This window comes from Artibeus jamaicensis, unplaced genomic scaffold, assembly GCF_021234435.1.
Source record: "Artibeus jamaicensis isolate MK-2021 breed Jamaican fruit bat unplaced genomic scaffold, CSHL_Jam_final contig_452, whole genome shotgun sequence".
Lineage (NCBI taxonomy): Eukaryota > Metazoa > Chordata > Mammalia > Chiroptera > Phyllostomidae > Artibeus > Artibeus jamaicensis.
Window position 1 is genome coordinate 12,848,032 of NW_026521837.1, and position 20,720 is coordinate 12,868,751.

Consider the following 20,720-nt stretch of genomic DNA (forward strand, 5'->3'; position numbering starts at 1 on the left):
TCTCAGTTCGCTCATCAGTTTTAGAAAACAAGATAATAGTATTAGCTGCGACTAACCAAAGGGACAAATAAGATCATAGATATAATACACAACTATTATTAGCTTCTCTAGTTCATTCTACACTATATAATGACAAAGTAGGGAAGTCACTTTACCGATCAGGGACTTTAATTCCTCTAGAAAAGTGAGAAAAATCTCTTCCTTAGGCCTTCCAGAGCGGTGTTCAGAGTAGCAATTAACTACAAAGTGATATCTGAAGTTTATATCTTCGGCAAAGCCTACCTATCTGAAATAGCATCATTTATTAACTCAATAATAAACTAGATTCTTAAACTAAATGCTTGAATTAAATGCTTAAATTAGAACTGTAATTAGAATAATGAACTTAGGGCATCAACTGAGTAGTTTTAATTCAACTGTTAAATAAATTACCTAATTAATTCAATAGTTTTGCATAATTCAATATTAGTTCCTTCTTCCTTGACTATGATACATTTACTACCTGGTGTTATTTCAGTTATTTGTTTCCTTGTTGCCTGTTGCTTCTTGGTCCCAATACAATGGAAAGTCTATAAATCCCAGGGCTTTGTTTTGGTATTTACAGTACCCAGAATAGTGCCTGGAATATTGTAGGTACTAATAGATATTGTTTTACGGATGTTGAGTAACTTATATGCACAAAATACTTTGATAATATTGAGGCAAATGTTACATTACCATTTACATGCAAAATATTATTACTCTCTGACTCACTTCTTATTTCTCTATTACTTTGTTCCATGATCTTTTTCTTTCTTCTTAGTTGATGATGATTTCTCCACTAATGTCTTATTTCTTGCAGCATAAATTTCCCCCCATACCTCTGTCCGGTGCTGTCATGTCACCGCTGAAAACACGATGCAGGAACCAGACTGCACAGTGACAGTGGCTCAAGCTCTGGGTGTCAGTCCTGTGTGGGTGTGCAGACTCTGCCATTACAAGCTGCGTGTTCTCAGAAAACTTGATTAACCTTTGCAAGGCTTAGTCTTTTCTAATCTCTAAAACATGTGTTTTCCAATTTAGAACAGAGCAACAGAGAAAGAAAATAGGACAAGGGAGCCACAAAATTTACTTTGACTAGACAGTAGAGACTAGAATATTTGAAAAAGCAGTGTTCATTGCAATAACCTTGATGACAATTAACAAAAGGAGTGATTTGTAGAATAGCAACATGGGTGTTTGTCAGATTTAAGGATCAGCAACAGCTGTTGAAACTGAGAAAAAGCTGTTATATCTTTCAGTAACTACACGAATAAACCCTTCTGTGGTTGTTCTTACTGTTTGGACTTCAGCAAATGCCCTAATTATGTATTTTTGTGGGGAGGGAGAAGAGCTGATTACCTTTTGAGGCACATCAGGAGATCCTACGTGGGCAGAGACACAGATTGCTGAGGCCATATGGGCCTGTGGACTTAAGTATAGTAGCGTGCTAAAAAACCTTCTCGGGGTATTCTTCCATCCAAAACCCTCCTACTTTGTGCATGTTCCTCCTTCAAATCACAGCACATAAGCCTTTTCATGCTGAGAGCGCTAAACTTTCTCAACAGGAAGGTGAAGTATGAAGATATGTGGGATAATTCTGGGAGAAAATCAAGTTTTTACAGATGCTATACTTATTGGGTTGGTCATAAAGTCCGCTTAGTTTTTTAGTTTTTACATAGAATAAAAGACACATTTTTTAATTTTCACCAGTAACTTTATTGATTTCGATATTTTGAATAGATCAGCTATTTTCCACTATTGGCTTCTAGTGGATAGAAGCCAAGGGTGCTGCTAAACCTCTTCCAGTGCTTAAGACAACCCCGTTGCAAATAATTATTTGGCCAAAGTGTCAATAGTACCAAGAAACTTTGAAAACCACTTTTGACATGTTTGATCAGTCAAGACACATTCTCCATACACTGCACAAATCTTTTTTTGAGTTTCAGTTGCATTTTTACCTTTCTAGAAATAATAAAGCATAATATGCCCAAAATGTTGCATTTCTTTCATCTTTAATATTAAAATGACTGCACAACAATTCACCAATTTTGGTAAGTTTTTAAATGCACACTGACATGACAGCCGTCACAGTATAATCTAACAAAATTGTTTCAAATGATGTTAAAGACAACTAAGCACTGCTACAGCCATCATACTGGGGAAAAAAAACAACACAATGAACTTTTTGGTCAACCCAATAATAAAAAACCTGGATGGGAACAGGAAGTCCTGAGGTCGTTTGCGTGCCAAGGCATAGTTAGTTTTTTACTTTTAAATATCAATTAGATATTTTATTGAAGTTTTGGGGTTGATGGGTTCTAAAAATTGGCTGGGACATCTTGAGTGATAGATTTAAAAGGGTTAGAGAAAGGATACCCATGTTGGAGGAATCTGTGAATGTAATCTTCCTGCACTAGTTGTGATGAGATGCCCGTCTTTGTATGGACTCCACACATTTTAACAAGACTGATGGCAAAAGTGAATATTCTTTCACTTTTTTATTTTTTGACCTATTTTTATATCTTCATTCAGCTGGTCTCTTGATAAAAATAAATGAAGAAGTTACGAACTTCAGTCCTTTGCTTAGTAAGGCAAAAAGATACATCTGTCTGCGTGCATATTTGCACCAGCGTAGGTAGTTTGTTTCAAAATGACAATAGACTGATAAGTGGTTTGGATTGCCACAATTTGGGTCTATGCGGGTTTTGTCGTAGAGTGGTGGGAAAAGGCTGCGGAGCCTACTAAAATACGAGAGTGTACCAGCTCCCACAGTGCCTTGCCTACAACTGCGCAGCACTCACCATTTGTGTATGCTAATGCATTCTGATTATAAAGCACCTATGATTCTTGTTTTTTTGGTGGGGCAAGCTGGAAGTGCCTGTTTGTTAACAATTCTAGGAGTAGACCTTAACTAGTGATGAACAGAAGTCGATGGGTAAATGCCTTAGTCCTTGCTCCTTGGGCGGAAATGAGTATGTAGTTTAATTCATGGAGTGTCCCAGAAGTCTCCAGAAAGAGTGAGCCCTAGCTTTACATCACACCATAATAACCTACTCACTGACACACTTTGTATAAACTTTCTTTCCTACCTTATTCCCTCAACCCAGTACTTAGGCTTCCTGGAGTCATTTTCTAAATAAACTGTTTCACTCAAATCATTAGTTTCAGTTCTTCTCATGGAGGCAACCTAACCTAAGGCAGGGATTCATGAAAGGATGCAGAAGCATTGTGGTCAGGATGGTCAGAAATTTCTTCAGGTATTCATTCACTTACATATTGCTTCTACATTTACTTGGTGAGAGCCCATGTTGTACCTATACCTGATGTAGAGCTTGTAATGAAAAATAATACTTGGTTCCTTCTGAGGGTGGGATCATAGTTAAGAAATATCAGGTCTTTTAAATACTGAAACTATTTCAATTTTTTTCTTCCTGTCTTGGGAACCAAATGCTCAATACACAATATGGGATAAGAAGGATTTGCTAACTCTTCATCTACAAATGATGGAGATTTTAAAAATAAGCAGAGGGCAGAGCTAATACAGAGCCTTCCCTGCATGGACTACCAGTTTTGCTTCATGTGGAAAGGGAAACTTTGCCATAGGGACCCCGTACATCCAGCTAGTAAGGGTGTCATTAGTGAATTCTTTTTTGGTGGATTCCCTGCGTTTAAGATGATCTATAAGTGCAAGGCGTTTTGTTCTCAGCTCTTAGTATATATTTTTTTCTTAAAAATCACAGTTTTTGTTTAAAGTAGCATGTAGGAGGGTTTCAGAAAACACATTTTATTCCCACTCTCTTGTTCTGTTCCCTCAGTACCATCTGCTACAAGGGAGAGCTTCCCTAATCAACACTAATGACTGGGAGATCCATAGCAAATTACTGAATTTTGCAGATTAGCAAACATGATTAGACAAATAGAGGAGTCTGCTTTGAACTAGTGTACTTTGTTGAGAACTAAGGACAAAATTTTAAAATGTTATTATAGCTTAATTATTTAATGTAAATAGATAGGGGTTGATTGTGCCATGAAGGAACACTGGGACATAATGTTCTGTAGAAGAAATTAATTGTAATTTAAAAGAAAAGGTCCTCATTCCTGATGCCTTTTTTGAGCTCTATCAATATCTACACTTCCCAGGAACTAAGACTAAGGTAGAATCATTTCGTGAAAAGCTTAGAGGTCATCTGGTACCATTTGTTTTGATGTAGAAAATGCGGAGATATTTGTGTCTCTTTATGTTGCATTTTATTGCTTTATAATATCACTACTTATGTTAATGGAATTTTTGTGGTTTGTAAATATTTTAAATGTTAGCTGTTGAGGCTCTTAACATTTATTATTTTCAATTCCCATTCCTGTGGAATTCTTGCTTTTTATCTGGCAACAAAATTTCTTGGTTCCTCCTACACACTAGTGTAAATAGTTTAAAACACACAACCCATATATACACACAACTTTCTTAGGCCCAGCTGTGTGTTCCTTCTGCATACCTCAGGAATTCTAGTGGGGTGGGATGAGGAGGAGGGCTGGAGGGGGGAAATAACTGTAAAGAAGACAGTCACAGTATAGATAATTTAAATATTTTTCTACATTTGTGCATTGCAGTATTCAATACTGTATATTGTAATGTCATAATAGTATTGTTAGCTCCTTAAAAAAACTATTTAAAGCTCAGGTAAGACCCTATTTCTCTACATATGGACCTATTTCTGTTTAACGCCACATATCCAAGTTGACATGTGGAATTTTGTGCCCCAGAAATTGGTGCTGTGACCTAGCTATTTTTTCTGATCTCAGGGCACTGGGATGAAAAAGTTCACAGTGTCATTTACGTCATGGTGATACAGTGGAAAGTCAGCAGGAGGAACATGCCCAGCAGAGGCGGTCAAGAAGTAACCCCACATATCTTGTCCAGCTGGAACCTGCACTGCAAAACACCCTAACATGAGTGTGATAGGAAGTTAAGGCTTTTAAAACTGGGAGCCTGAAGAGGAACAAAAGATGTGCATCTGGTTGTATGACTGAATTAAGAGAAATAATATCATCTATTGCTTTAAAACAAACAATGCTATTTAAGCCTTTGGCTATTTTTCGTAGTCCAGGTTTCATCTGATATTAAAGCTCTCAATTCACATTTGTTTCTTTACAATATGTTATCTTTAGAAATTAAAATTAAAAAAGTATAAAAGCAGTTACAAAATCTACATTATTTTGGTACAAGAAGGAAATTAAGATAGAATGCAAATACATGACACAATTTTACTTCTTTACTTAATCTTTTATAATCAAGTTCTGCTAAACTTTCTTATTTCTCACTGAATAAATTGGAAAAGATTAGAAGAGATTATCTTAGTCTTAGATATTATATGGATTTACTGTTCCCTTTTCATTGTAATTCTTTAGAGTACTTTCTTTTAAGATGTTTTTTCTCCTTTGCTGTTTTAAACACTGCCAATATTTTTGTCTGAAGGTTGTTTTGTAGTGGCAGTGTTGTCCCCAAACCGGAAACTCCTAGAGGATTTCAGATTATAAATGTGATTCAGTCATTGGATGGATTATGCTGATAAAAACTAAAACCTCACAAATCTAGCAAATGTACCTAGTTTCATTAAAATTAATCCAGAGAGAAATTTTGATACAAATGCATCGTTCATTCACATTTCTTAAAAACAAGTGGAATAAAGCAAAAAGTAATCATGTTTGAGCACTTAGTATGTTCAAAACTCTACAAGATTAGGGGGGAAATCAATCTGCATATGAATGGTTGGAATAATGAATTTTTCCCTATGATTATCTACACAGAACGTTTCCACTCTATGGCATTTGACTTTTTCTTTTTTTTTAACTTTATAGTGTTCACCTCACTGAAAGAATTGGGGAGAAGACAGCACAAAAGAGAGGTTAATTGCTTCAGCTTGCATTGGAAATGCTTGACAGTGTGTGGTAGCACTGAGTATTTCACCTTAGAAAACAACTAAGAGTTAGACGATGCAGCCTTTTAAAACTATGGCGGATAAGAATGTGCAGTATATTTTCAGGAATGAAAAAGGAATCATGCATGCTCCAATCAATACAAGGGAAAAAGAGTGAATGGAGAGAAACTCTAATTTTTTTGCTTAGGAAAATATTCGCTTGATCTGAAGAGATAAGTTGGTAAAGGAAGGGACTAATGCTGAATTTTCTTTGGCATTCCAGCCTGTCCTTATTGCAAATGGAAAGCAGTCATTTCTAAGAAGCTGAGAGGTATTTCACGCAGTCACCATAGTATTTACCCTCAGGGATAGGGGCCCCACAACTCCAGCAACCAAATTGGCTTAAAGACATTTCATCTGAAAAGGTCTCTGTCACATTCAAAAAGATCAAACCATCTCTAATCTACTGTTTAAATTGAAAGTGAAAGAGAGTAGGTATTAACCTGAGGTCTCCACTCCAGTTACATCGCCCAAGTGCATTAAAATGCCCTGGATAGAATGGCAGTCTAACAAACACCTTGTGCTGCTACTTTATAATATTAATCATTCTCTTTGTAGACCTAAAGGATGATATGCAAATAAAGAAAGAGTATATAGCAAATGCAGGTGACTGTAAGGACATTCCACTCAAACCTTGGGAAATGTTCTATGGGGAAAAGTATTCACACCAGAAAAAGACTCTCGTTGTATAATCGCACTCCTCTGTACTTATGCAACGCACATTATTTTTATCCTTCTCAGATTCTCTAATGTAAGTATATGTCATTCCCATTTTAAAGATAAAAACACTAAGACACACATTTCTTTTTGCTATAACTTGACATTGGTATTCTTAATAAGATAGAACCAAAATGGAAGAGAAGGTGAAATAGATCAGCCAGGAAGTCACAAAAATTAACTTCTGAGACAGGTTAATGGCACAGAGCTCTTGAGTCTTAGGCTTTGGCTTATTTTGTCATGTCCTACAGCTTCTTTCTTTCAAGCTGTCATCCATTCATCTAAAAAAACTCTTTCCCACTTTAAGATATTAGTGAGAATGGTGCTTCTGAAACCACGTGGACATAAAATTGTCATGGCACAATGGGAGACACATGATTGTCCCAGCATATCCTGGGCTGTTTGTGGGGTGTTGTGAGGTTCACTGGAATGGTGATCTGCTTACCAACTTGTCTCAGAAGCTTTGAGCCTTTGCAACATCAGGCACTTAGACTAGTTATACAGTCAGTGTCATCTAAGACTCTCAAATAAACTACTCCTTGGGCAAAGCTAGGTAAAATATTTGGGAAAAGAAGGTGCAACTTAACAGTAAGTCATTTGTTCTGGGGCAAAGAGACTCTTCATAATGACTACTCTCCAAACATCCTGTCACTTGAGATGTAGAAGCAAGGACTTGGACTGTTGTTTCAGTTAGTAAGGGGTTGTACTTGATGATTTTCCAAACCTCTCTGAGATATATTTGCTTTATAGGTAAAAACACATATTATAAAGCCCCGTTCACAAAGTTGCTTTGAGGACTTAGTGTTGTAATGCTCTCAGCACAGTCTGAGATACAGTGAAGCCCACTAAATGTATGTTCTTGATTGCCTTTTCTTTTTAACTGCAGTAACTGCAGCCGAAACTGAAAGTGTGTGTTGTGTGGTAGTGGCAGAGACTGTGTGTTCTTTCAGGCAGTATCTCCAGCTCCTAGAAAACTGCCTTGGGAGAAGATGGCAGGAGCTCGAGAAATGAGTTGTCTCATCTCATAGCAGCCTCCCCTGGTTCACCATGCCCTGGACACAGTGGCCTTCCCACTTTCCCTTGAATCTTCCAAATTTATTGCTGTATCCTTTAAAAACTTTTCTTTCCTTTGCTGGAATGCTAGTCTCACAGTTCTTCATATCATGGCCTTCTTCTTGTAATTTAGGTGCCAGCTTAATGATCTACCTCCTTGGCAAGACCTTACCATGTCTATGTATATATAAACAGCTTCCTTCTAAGTGAAGAGTCTATCTCAGGCCCAAATCCTCTGTGTGATCTATCAGGCCCAACCACAGGCAATTGCAAGGCTTTGAATGACAGGCTTTACTAGCCTCTGCATCCCACTGCAGTTTTCCAGGGGGAGTTGCTGTTAGAACTCAGTTCCTCTTTTCCCTGACCATGCTTCTTCTCTCTCACACACACGCCTGCATTTCTAGCCTGGGCTTTTCCATTCAGGGTCTCCTTATTAGGGTTCTTGGCTGAGACACAGATACTTTGACTTAGTATCTGTCTCCTCTAGCTCTTCCCTCTTTCCCTCCTCCCAGCCCATGGGTCTGTAAAGATAAAGGAGCTTTTTGTATGGGGCTCATCTTCACTGAGACGATTCCCCCACTTGCACTTCATCCATCTGACCTTGTGCTATTTCTTGGTGGGGGGGGGGGAATGGAACATTGGTGAGCTGGTACTTTTTGCCTCCAGTTTGAACTGTTGCAGTAAGTGAGTACAGGCTTGATTGTTACTTTCAGTTTGGCTTATTGTCCAACATGACCACCCCCATATATGATGTCTGAACACTAAGGACGTGACACTATTTGAAATAATCTTGTTTATTTATTGATCTTATTTACTGTCTCTGTTTTCTGACTTGAATGCAAGCTTCATGACTCTAGGGACCCTGTCTGCTCTGTGGACTGCCATCCTAGAAGAAGTGGAATATACTAGGTCTTCAATAAAAATATGAACACAATAAATGACAGGTACACAACTGGCAAACTACTTCATCTGGGATCTCCCCAGCAGGTAAATCTCTGTGAATCATGCTTTTCACAAGGACAAGATTAATATTCAGGCCTGTAATACCTATTCTCAGGTCTCTTTTTTCCTGATGTGAGGTCTATCTCATACCAAATCCATTCTCTCTATACCCGCATAGAACTTCATCTGATACCTCTTGTAGGACCGCTTGAAATAAAATTCCATTTAATTTCCTGTGGTCTACACTTTTCATTTCCATTGCCTTCTCTGCCATTGATTGTTAGTTGGTTACAATGTTCCTCAGTGGTTTGTTAATTATTGCTTCCTTTATTAAATACCTCATCTCAATAAGACGTTTCCTTCCCATATCCTAGGAATTATACATTCGATTCATAACACTTACTACAAAAAGATGCTAAACTCTGAAACAGAGGTCAGCAAATTATGGCAACGTGTCAAATGCAGCATGGGGCATGTTTTGGTATAGTCCTGAAGTTAAGAATGCTTTTGTATTTCTAAGGGCTTGTTTAAAAAAAGGAATATAGGAAAGAGACAGTATGTAGCCAGTAAAGCCTAAACTATTTACTCTCTGGCCCTATGCAGGAAGAGATTGCTGAACCTCTTCTAAAATTCATCCAGTTGCTGCCGCAGGGCCAATACACATGGGTCCACTTACTATCATCCAAAAGGTTACACTGATATGGCTAGCTAACCTCCAAAGGAAGCTATTTACCTAGCTATAGAAGAAATTATCTCTACTGTCCTTGGCTTCTGTATCAGGAATTTAATCTTTCAAAGTGATTTCGTATGTACAGCTGAAGACCAAATTTCACTTGCCATTACAAATAGTAAGCAAACCCTATTATGTATCATATCTGTGCTTACAATCAGAGCAGAGAGTTTCAGTACTACTTTCAACTTGACAGTTATAGTGTTTGTGACATTATTTCTCTGAACCTCAGGTCTGGTGGCAATTATTAGCAACAATTTACTATGAAGTTTATAGGAGATCATTAATAAACAGTACTGAGATAAGTTTCTAAATTCATACTGGCAAATATGAGAAGGGTTGGCAAAGGTGGGAAGCCAAGGGGATTATAAAACCAAGGAGCTAATTTACCAAGACACATTCAGCAGGAATACAAAACTGAAAGCATCCACTAAATTTTCTATTATTTTGATTAAGATGTATGAAAAGAGAGTTAACTGCATTTAGAAAGTATAGAATAAAAATGTCCTTTCGATTGAGAACAGTGATCTTTATGCATTCAGTAAATACTTATAGAACATCTACTATTTACTAGTCACTGTTCCATGTGCTGGAAATAAAACAATGAACAAAATAATGCTCCAGGTTGACCCTTCCTGTTAGTGTGGGAGACTGGCATATGTCATGTGGTGGTCAGTTCAATCAAGGTAAATGAAATAGAGTAAGGGAAATAAGAAGACTCAAAGAGGGAGAGTTGTTATTTCACATGAAGAATTTAAGGAAAGATGACAGATCTGTGAGTGGAAGGAGTGTGAGAGTTGACATTGGAACAAGAACATTTCATGCAGAAGGAACTGCAAGAGCCATGACACTAAGGTGGCAAGTTTTGTCTGTTTAAATAATAGCAAAAAGGCCAGTGCCACTGAGCAGAAATTAGCTGTACTGGGGGCGAGTGGAGAATGTGAGGTCAGAGAGATATAGGGAACCAGGTCTAGAGGACATCGTTACTTTCTTTTCAAAATGAGGTAGGAAGCCATGGGGGCTTTGAGTGTAGGAAAGGAATGATCTGATCTAGATTTTAAAAGTATGGCTGTGACTTCTGTCTCTGGAGAATAGATTTGAGGGGGGAAGGCCAGTATAAACATAAATTTTAGTTAGAAGGTCATTTCAATAATACCAGAAATAATGATAGTCGGGACCCAGATGGTAACAGCAGAGGTAGTAGGAAATGGCTATTTCAAAAAACACACTATATTTTGAAGCTATATTCTATATCTTTTTTGACGGATTGGATGAAAGCTATGAGAGAAAGAAAGGGTCAAAGATAACTCTAAATATTTTGTCCAGAGCAAACAGAATGATGTGGACATCATTTGCTGAAATGTCCACATCGTTCTGTTTGCTCTGTTTGCTGAGATGGAGGAAAATGTGGAAGAAGCAGATGTGGGGTAAATCAAAAGTGTGGTCTTTGAATTGTGAGATGTCCATTTATCTAAGTGGAAACGTGGAAGACACAGATTGATATACAATTCAGATGGAGGTTTGGGCTACTGATATATATTTGGGGATTGTAATTTTTAAGTTTGTTAAAAGCATGAAATGGAGTGAGCTCCTCTAGGAAGTCAGTGTACTTAGAATGAGAGGGAGGTCTGAGAACTGAGCTCTTGGTCACAGCTACAGAACATGTGGGGGACCAGCAAGAGAGATGGAGAAGGAGCAGCCAATACAGTGATGAGAGAACAAGTGAGATGGGCTGTTATAAACCAAGTGAATAGAATATGTCAACAAAGGTACAGTCAATTCTGTCAAATTCTGAAAATATGGATTAAAATGAATTGGATTTAACAATGTATCAGTTAAATAGTTATCTTTGGTGGCAAGCAAGAGACTATGGAGTCGGTTAACAGAGAATGAGATAAAAATATGAATGTAATTACTCTCTTGAGTTAATTACTCTTTAAAGAAAATTTATGATAAAGAAATATAGGAAACATTGACTAGCAACTAGATAATATGTACCTTTAAGGGAAGCACTTATAAAGAAAAGTATTTTAGTATATGTAGATGCCAATGAGAATAAGTTGCAAAGAAAGTGTTTAAAATGCTGAAGAGAAAAGGACCATGGCAGGAATTGCATTTCTTAAAGCATGGTATTGAAAGATTAGAGGGATTACCTTTGATAGGTTCATGCGGAATGCATCACTGTAAAAAGGGGAAATACACTTAGACATGGAATGTGGCAGTAAGAGTAGGTGGAAATGCTTCAGGTTGAGTCTATTTTCTTAGTGAAATAAGAACCAAAGTCATCAACCATGAAAGAGGATGAGAGGGAAAATACTGCAGGCTTGAAGAGTGACTGTGGAATGGATGTGAACTAGGTAAAAAACCAGGCTGGGAGCTGAGGCCAGGTCAGGGGAGAGGTCCTCGCAGCTGCTCATGGGGCTGTGGTCCTACAAGCAGTATAGACAGAGCAGAGACCCAAAGGTATTATACTTTCCCTGTGTTGTCTGATCAGCACTAAGCTTCAGATTCAGATGATGTTACGGGATAAACTAAAGTGGGCTGTGCAAACATGAAAACTTATGATGACCCAGTCTCTTTATTTAACAGCAGAAAATAGCACCTATTCTAAATTTGAGAGGCCTCAGAAGAGAGTGACTGCTTCTGGCTCTGAGAGGGTTGTTGATTCTCTAACCTTCCCATTGCATGGAAGTCTTTTTCTTTATGGGAAATGAGCATGGGTATAAAGTGTGCGTGTGTGTGGGGGGGGATGTGTAAATAGTGATAATAGATTAAATTAAAACCAAACTTTTCCTGTGCTATTTTAATGGGCCAACTAATTCTGTCAACTAAGTGAATTCTGGATAAAAATTAAGATCTTAGAACTTCCATGAACCTTCTTCCTTTAATTGGCTTTATAATTAAACTCTCTAGACCCAATTTAGTCATTTCTCTAAGACTGTTGTTAATAATTTCCTTGGGGGTGGTTTGCAAAATTAAGAGAAGCACATCAAATGACACCTGGTTAACATCACCATTTCAAAGATGGCTGTTGGCTGTGTGATTATCTTCTTAAGATGTGGATGTGAAACATAAATGTATGCTTAATTTCACCTAAAAACATTTTGTGAATACTTACTGTGGCTTTTTATTTAAAGTGCAACAACTCTGAGCATTGGAAAATCGTGGCATTACAACCACCTTCAAACTGAATTTTATGAACAAGAAGACGTTTTTTAAAATGCTAGAGTTTCTACTATATTGTGTTTTAAATTTGTACTATTAAATGACCTTTTTCTTTCATTTATAATCATGCTAAAATGAGACATTTTCCTCTTGTTTCATTTTTAAGTATTAGGAAAGCCTTTTACTTAGCTGGCTCTAAAGATCAATTGTTAACATTTAATAGATATATTGCGAGTATAAAGACATAATCTTATCAAACTCTTGATATGAAATTTCCCTGCATTTTATAGCTTAAAATTTTATTTCTTCATTACCCAATAAGAATATTGTTCAAGGTGAGATTTTTCTATTCTGTAGTTCTTTATTCAACATATTACTATTTGAATTAGAGAGGAGGGGCTATTATAATAATGGCTATTATTATATGAGACTTGATTGGGAAGAGTCATTTGTCCACAACTAATTTTGGTGCACACCAATATTAACCAAAGCTTTCCATTAAATTTTAAGAAAATTACAATTATATATTATTATAAGACTCTTTGCTTCTGTCTACCACAGAATCAAGTCATATAAAGAGGATTCTGGGGCCGGTGCACCTTGTGTATGTTATTTAACCAACCACACCCTCGGTTTCTTTCTCTGTGCATTCAGGTGGTAAGTGAGAGGACTATGGAATCAACACTTTCCCATCTCTAAGATCCCATGAATCCATTCGAAGTTCCATAAGTCTTTGCACATCTAAAAGAGAAATGTTTAACATTTATATACTTGGTAAGCAAGATTGACCTACTTATTTAATTAAATGTTTCTTAGATTGATTAATTAATCTTCTCTTTCACGGCCACTACATTGCCTTCCAGGCTGGTTTTTCTGTGATGTTTATTTTGTGCTCTTATAATAGGCTGTTCATTAATTAATTGGTTAGCTTATTAAATGTGTAGTATGTTCCAGGCATTATTTTGCCTCAGTAAGTACACAGCTTAACAAAACAGACAAAATCATTTGATGTCACAGAACTTAGATTTTAGTAAAGAAAGAGAGAAGAAATAAACCATTAAACTCTACATGTGATGGATAGTCATAAGTAAAGTGAGGAAAATAAGCCAGGGTCGAAATTTCAGAAAAGGAGAGAGGGGTGGGGTGGAGGTACAATTTTTAATAGGATGGTCAGAGAAAGTCCAGTGATAAAATGACTTTTTAACTAAGACTGTTCAAGAATCCTGAGTACCAGACTTAGTGAACGTCAGATAATGTGTTACCATAAGGCATTTGCAAGAGAAGAAAAATGTATAAACATAATCTCAAAATTCAAGATTAGAGACAAGTGAAGATGAACAAAGCATAAAGTAAAATAAAAAAAAGAGGTGTCTCTGATATAGTGCCAAAAGTTTAAGTTCAGATTCATTTTCTGCCATTTACCAGTTGCATAATCTGGGAAAATTATGTAACATTGCTAAACATCAGGGTGCTTATCTATAAAGCTAAGATTATAAAAATGTGTTCATCTATGAAACTGAGAATATAAGTAAGATTATAACCTGTATTGTAAAATATACAAAGGCAGGTTAAATGTTCTCATATATTTTTTCATAGACTTAAGACTATAGCCAGCATAGAATGAATTGGCACTTACTAAGTTTTTAGTGATTAAATAAAAGAACAATGAATTATTTTTCAAGAAGTTGATTTTTGTTTTACGGTTTTACCTATTGTACATTAACAGTTACAGAATTTTTACATGCTAAGACTTGGTTAAGTTTTTTAGTTTATGCTTAGCTGTTGAATTAACTAAGCTATAAAATAATCTGAGCATAATAGCATCTGTGAACTGAAAACAAAAACAGTCTGAAGAACAATGCTGATTAAAATGGTAAATCTTTGCTCTGAAAGTATAATTTTCTATAAGCAAAAATAAATGTTAATGTTAAATTTACAGGGTTTTTAAAAATTCACGGCCTCCTAGGCAGTGTCAAAGAGCGTTGTTTTACAAAATGAATGGGTCTGTTTCCTTGTGTTATGGGAAGGCTGTATCTCTAGTACCTAGGTAACTGCATTTACATATTGGTTTGGAGGTGGCATTTAGTACCATTCTTAGACAGAGGAAAATAAGCTGTGTCTCTTTTTATGCTGAAATTCAGTTAATCAAAGACATTAATCAATTTTACATTATAAAAAGATAACACGAAAATAATACAATATAAGTAGTTATATTTGCTTTGTTCCTTGCCAACTAGCAGAACTGTTGAGACCCATATTATTGTATAATGCAAGCAAAACAATGTGACTTTTTACTTCACATTCTTACGTTTCAGCATGTTTACATTGAGTCATATTCAAGATTGCATGAGGAGCTACAATCCTTCTACTTAATTCTTATACTTCATACATTTCCAAAATGGTTAACCTGATACCGATAAAACCAGAAAATTGTTTTTGATGCATCTTAGCTTTTCCATCAAACAATATTGAAATAAACACTTAAGGCAAATAGTTGTCTTTTGAAACATTAGTAGCTTTTTTCTCCTTCACATAATATGTCAGCTTTTGAAGACAAATAACGGCATTCATTTGAAAACAGAGGTCATATCAGAAAGAAAAGACTACATGCATGACTAGCAAAATCCTCTCATTCATGAGAAAAAATGTATTTAAATTTCAAAGCAGTAGTGAACTCTATTCAAACCCTTTTTGTCCAGGAGAGAAAATGAACTCTGAATTTCTATGGAGAGAGTGTGTGAAGCATAACACGTGATTGATCTTATATTCCTTATGTCCTCACTTACCACTGGAAGGTGCTGTGGGGCATAAAAAGTACAGCACAACTCCATGTTCAGTTCAGTGTGGTAGTGCCCATCACCTACGTGCAGCAAAGCAGGGAATCCTCGATTGGACCCAATCGTAACAATTCCACTGCCCTTAAGTAAACCCTTGTATTATAAACTGAGAAATGCTTTTTTCATTGTTAAAAGTAGGCTTTGATATCTGTTGTTAACAAACAAGTGTAAGTCAGGTTGAATTACAGAAATTCACTATTCCTTATTTTTAAACATGTGACAGGGCTAATGTCACTTTAAATTTTTATATATAGCATCTTTATTAGCTAACCATCTTTGAATTTGTATATACATACATATGTGTGTATATATATGTGTGTGTATATATATATGTGTATGTGTATATATATATATATATATATATATATATATATATAAATATATATAAATTTACCCCAACTGGTTTGGGGAAATACTTGTAAAATATATTATACAAGACAAAAGTTAGCAGAACAGTTGGGAAAATAAAAGAAACATGTTATCAGATATGGTAGTTATTAAAATCTTCAGTCTAAAAGTGACTTTGAAAGGTGGTTATCACTAGACTAAAACTGAACAAAGACTGCAAAAATATCTTTGAACGTAAAGCCAAATATCACCAAGTGGGAAAGGAAAAGGGCAAATACAAGGAAGAAACAATTGAGAAGATGCAGGAATAATGTAATCTTATATACAGCTTCAATTAAAAACTTGAAATGCAAAAAATATATACGCACCCATATAAAATGAGAGAGAGAGGAAGAAAGAGAAGAAATGTGGCTAGTGTTAAAAAATAGTAAATTTGAATAAAGAGTGTATGGGAGTCTTCTGTACTATTCTTGAAAAAAAAGTGACTTTGAGTTAAGCTCTGCAGACAAAATCTGATAGTGCAAAACATATAAGAAAGGTAGTCATGTTAACAATTCTAGTTTAGATATTTATCATTTTATAGGTCACTTAATTAATTATATTTTTCACTTTCTCTCCAAAGTTTGCCTTGTATATACATTGTCTTCCTGTGAAAACTTTTGGTAAAGCCACAGGTTATATGCTCTGGTAAACATATTTTCCCTTGGATTGCATCAAATTCACATGACTACCAAACTGCTAGTCATAAATAATGTATATCACTAGAGAATAATAAAATATAACTTGTTGGAAGTGCTTTAGAGAAAGAAGGCCTTAAATAGCATGCATTTTCTACACACAAATTCTGAATCAGTATCAGGCAGATAGACACCAAAATATCTCTTTTATTGATGTATTGAATATTGAGGGATTTGGCTCATATCTGAAAGTGGGCTTCTTAAAAATATTAAATAAACCATAAATTAGGTGGGACACCTCCCACAGGGACAGAATTTTCTTGAGGATCAGGCCTGTTCTCCTATGAGCAAGACAAACAGAAGGATGGATTGCAAGTGTGCAGTTTGTTCCTCTGTGCTTATCAGTAGAAAAATCGGTCCACCTGAGATGCAGTCAGAATGTGGAGGGGGGGGGCAGAATATGGATAGCCAATGCAGTTTCCTTCTACATGTGAGAAGCAGCAGGAGTGGAGAAGCAGGCTAATCCTTGCTTCACACAAAACATCTCTTGGGTATGGGATAACAGTGCCAAATAAGGAATAATAGTAAGGTTGACAAAGAATCTGTGACCAAAATTGCCTTTTTAATCAATATTTAGTAAGCAATTGCCATATGCTAAAAGGGCAATGCTTCATAAAGATTGTAGCAATGAGATAAAAGAATGATAGAAAAGCCCCAACTGAACATAAAAATCAAAGTCAAAGTTAATTGAGATAACTGGTGCCACAATTCCAATAGTCTTTAAGGTGAAAAAAAAGACAGAGAAGCAATATTCAGAGCTCTAATTTGTCCTGTTATGCATATTTATATTTTGGTACTTTTAAGCTTTAGAATTCATCAAACACTGTACTTGTCACATTTTGACGGAAAAAAAATGTTTCAGCACTGGACGCTTCCTCAGGATTCATCGCACTTGCTAGAACTCTTGTGAGTCACAATGCCACCCTGCAAGAGAAAATGTTTCATCATTAAGTATTGGTTCATTTTGGTATTCATTGGTTTCAGCATTCTTCATGAGTTCCAGAACAAATTAGCAAACAGTACCAAGGTAACACTGTATTTAATATCTTTATTTGTTTTGTGGTAGATCACAAGAAATGACCTCAATTCTTCTCTGCTTCACATCCATGGTCTTTTCTCATATAACTCCAGTGTTCTAGGATCGACCATTTGGCTTGTTTGGGTCAGTAGATGTAGCAAACAAGACTTAGTGGAATGTGAAAAAGCACTTGAATGAACAGACTTGGCATCCCTCTTGCACACTTCCATCACCATGCCTGGTCAGAGCCTGCTGGCATATAAGAGTCATGTAGTAAAGTCAATTTATTCCAGTCGTCTCACCTGAGTCCTGCCTAACTAAGCCCAGTGCTGGTAGAATGAGCACAGCAAAGTTCAGGAGATTCAACTAGAAAGCAACCCAGGCGCTTGGGCGTTGAAAGTTTATTGTTGTATATGCCATTGAGGTTTTGTGGGGTTTTTCTGTTTGTCTTTTTCACATTAAGTATTATGGTGGCAATAAATGGTACAGCTTGCTTTCATTTTTCTTCCCTCCTTTTCTCTATCTCTCTGTCCTCAATCTCTTTTTCTTTCCTTCCTTCAGTGATAAATCACAATTTATCTATCATTTGCGGTGTGCCAGGCATATGCAAAGAGCTGGGGTTGTAAAGATAAGGCACTGACCCAAATGCTTTGTCTGTATCTATGTCAATTCCACTCTCTACTCTCTATAGTCCATGCTCTCTAATGACTCTCAAAGTCAATAAGCTATACAATTAAAGACTACCTGCAGCCAAGTATAATTTGGTTAATTGGTGAATACAAAGCTCTCTGAGCATCTAACTGAAGGTAAATAATAGAAAGTGCTTAGTCATTAGTTTCATTGTTAGCTCCAGCCTTGTGTCAAAGCCTGGACTTAAAGCCATGTGCTCATCTGTAAGGTTGTTGGTGTCTGAAGTGCCAGGGGAAAAAAATCACGTGGAAAATACTTTAATCTTAGCTGTTACCAGAGAAAAAATATATACTGATGTGGGTTTGTTTATATCAGATGTGATGATAGAACTATCAATATTAAATTCATACTTTCAATGGCCTTATAAAAATTCCAGAATGTACAAATTTATATTTTAATTTAAAATTTTTATTATGAAAAACTCTAAATATAAATATAAAAGTAAAGACAAAATATAACTTAATGCCTTATACCTGTTAACCCAAACTCAACAATTATCAGCTCAAGTCTGATTTTGTTTCATCTATACCCACACTCAGCTCCCTGTATTTTAAAGCAAATCTATAATTGTATCTATATTATTTTATCTACAAATATTCAACACATATTTTAGCAGATAAAGTTTTCAAAATACATTAATGTTATTACCACACTAAAAGTAATAATTTATTTTTAATATTACCAGATTTCACAATCCATGTTCAAACACTACCACTTGTCTCATAAAGGTGTTTAAATCAAGAGCCAAATTTCAAACATTGTAACTGGTAGTCTTTTAAGCTCTCAATTCTAAATTATTAAATCATTTCTCTCTTTTTTCTCACCATTTATATTTTTGCAGAAACAGAATAATTTGTTTGACCTCACGAAACATACAGTATTTCTTTGATTCTGGTATTTTCTGAAACAATGGGAATTAGATCTATGGGCTTGATTATATTTAAGTTAGAGTTTCTTGCAAAAATACTTCAGAGGCAGTTTTGTGTATTTTCATCAGGAAATACTGTTTCTTCTCTTTCCAAATCTATTAATTACCTAAATCCATTAATACATTAAAGACTTTAAACTGGTGATATCATATATCTCCTTCACTTATTAGCCAGAACACAATTGTAAGGAGAGATTTCTCAAGACACATTTGGTCACATGGGATACAATTTGTATAGTAAAAGGTGGATAAGTGAATTCTTCTTGTATTAACCAGTTTTCAAAATAATCGGTAATTTTGCATCTTCCAAAAGGGAACAATGACTTCCCTATATTTCCTTTTTTCCCCTTTTCTGTTTTATAATTATTTTAAAAAGAACCATAATGTTTCATGGATTTGATCATATTCATTGTATTTTAATTCATTGGCCAGAGGGAGATGCTTCAAGTTGGCTAAGGTCCTATTAATCACACCCCAGCTGTCTTCAAGGGCTTCTTCTTCTTTCTGGTTGACAGAATGCTCCAGACTGATCTTGTACATTTTCTTCTCTGGAACTGGGATCAGACTTCTTTTATAAGAGCCCCCTGATCCTTATGTATGAGAAATTACGTTCTGAGACTACAGTCTGAGCACTAGTGGCATCATGCAACTAGGCTCATCACAGTTTCTAGGCATTTTCAGTGGAAGAACAAACAAGTATAGTATACATATGATACTCAGTAAGTTCATTTACATTCTCTGTGAATTCAGATTTAGTACCAAGTGAATTGGAATTGTATATGGAACCTCATTGATCTTGTATCTATATCTCCTATCAACCGATGCTGAAAATTTATGTTTCCAAAGACTGCAGTATAATTACTTATTGCCTCTATTCTATATTACACATATTACACTATCAGAAAAACAGTGTCATCGCTAAAAACAACATGATCACACAAAAAGCTTCAAAATTATGTTTTCAATTATTTTGGTATTTATAATATATCTAAGAATGTACACTTAAATTTTGTGTTTAGTCATTTTAGATAGATTTTTTGGCAGTAGCCCAGCATCCCAAAAATAATGAACATATGTAAGTATTTAAAATTTAGCTTCATATTTCAGGACATTTATATATCATTTTAATTTTTCACCCTGTTTATTTAGAGTGTTTTCATTATTTTAAAGTCAAGTTCACAAACAAATTGTGGTAGCCAGTCTTCAAAGTAGCACCCAAAGATCTTTGCCTCCTGGTATTCCTGCCCTTGTACATTCTCTTCTCACAAAATCAGGTTAATTGATATGACCAATACTGTATTTTTGAAGTGATCTTGTGTGATTTCTAAGGACAGGTCACAAAAGACAGTGTGACTTTATCCTTCCTTTTCTGAGTCACTCACGGGGGAACCAACAACCATGCCTAATTTATTTCTCAATATTTTATTAACAGACACATCCTGAGAGCCTACATGCCAATGAGTGTTGGGTGTGCAATTAAATGTGAATCTACTTCCAAATCCATGTCTTCTGAAGCCTTTAAATTCCCTCTTCTATAATATGCTGAAGAAAACCAACTT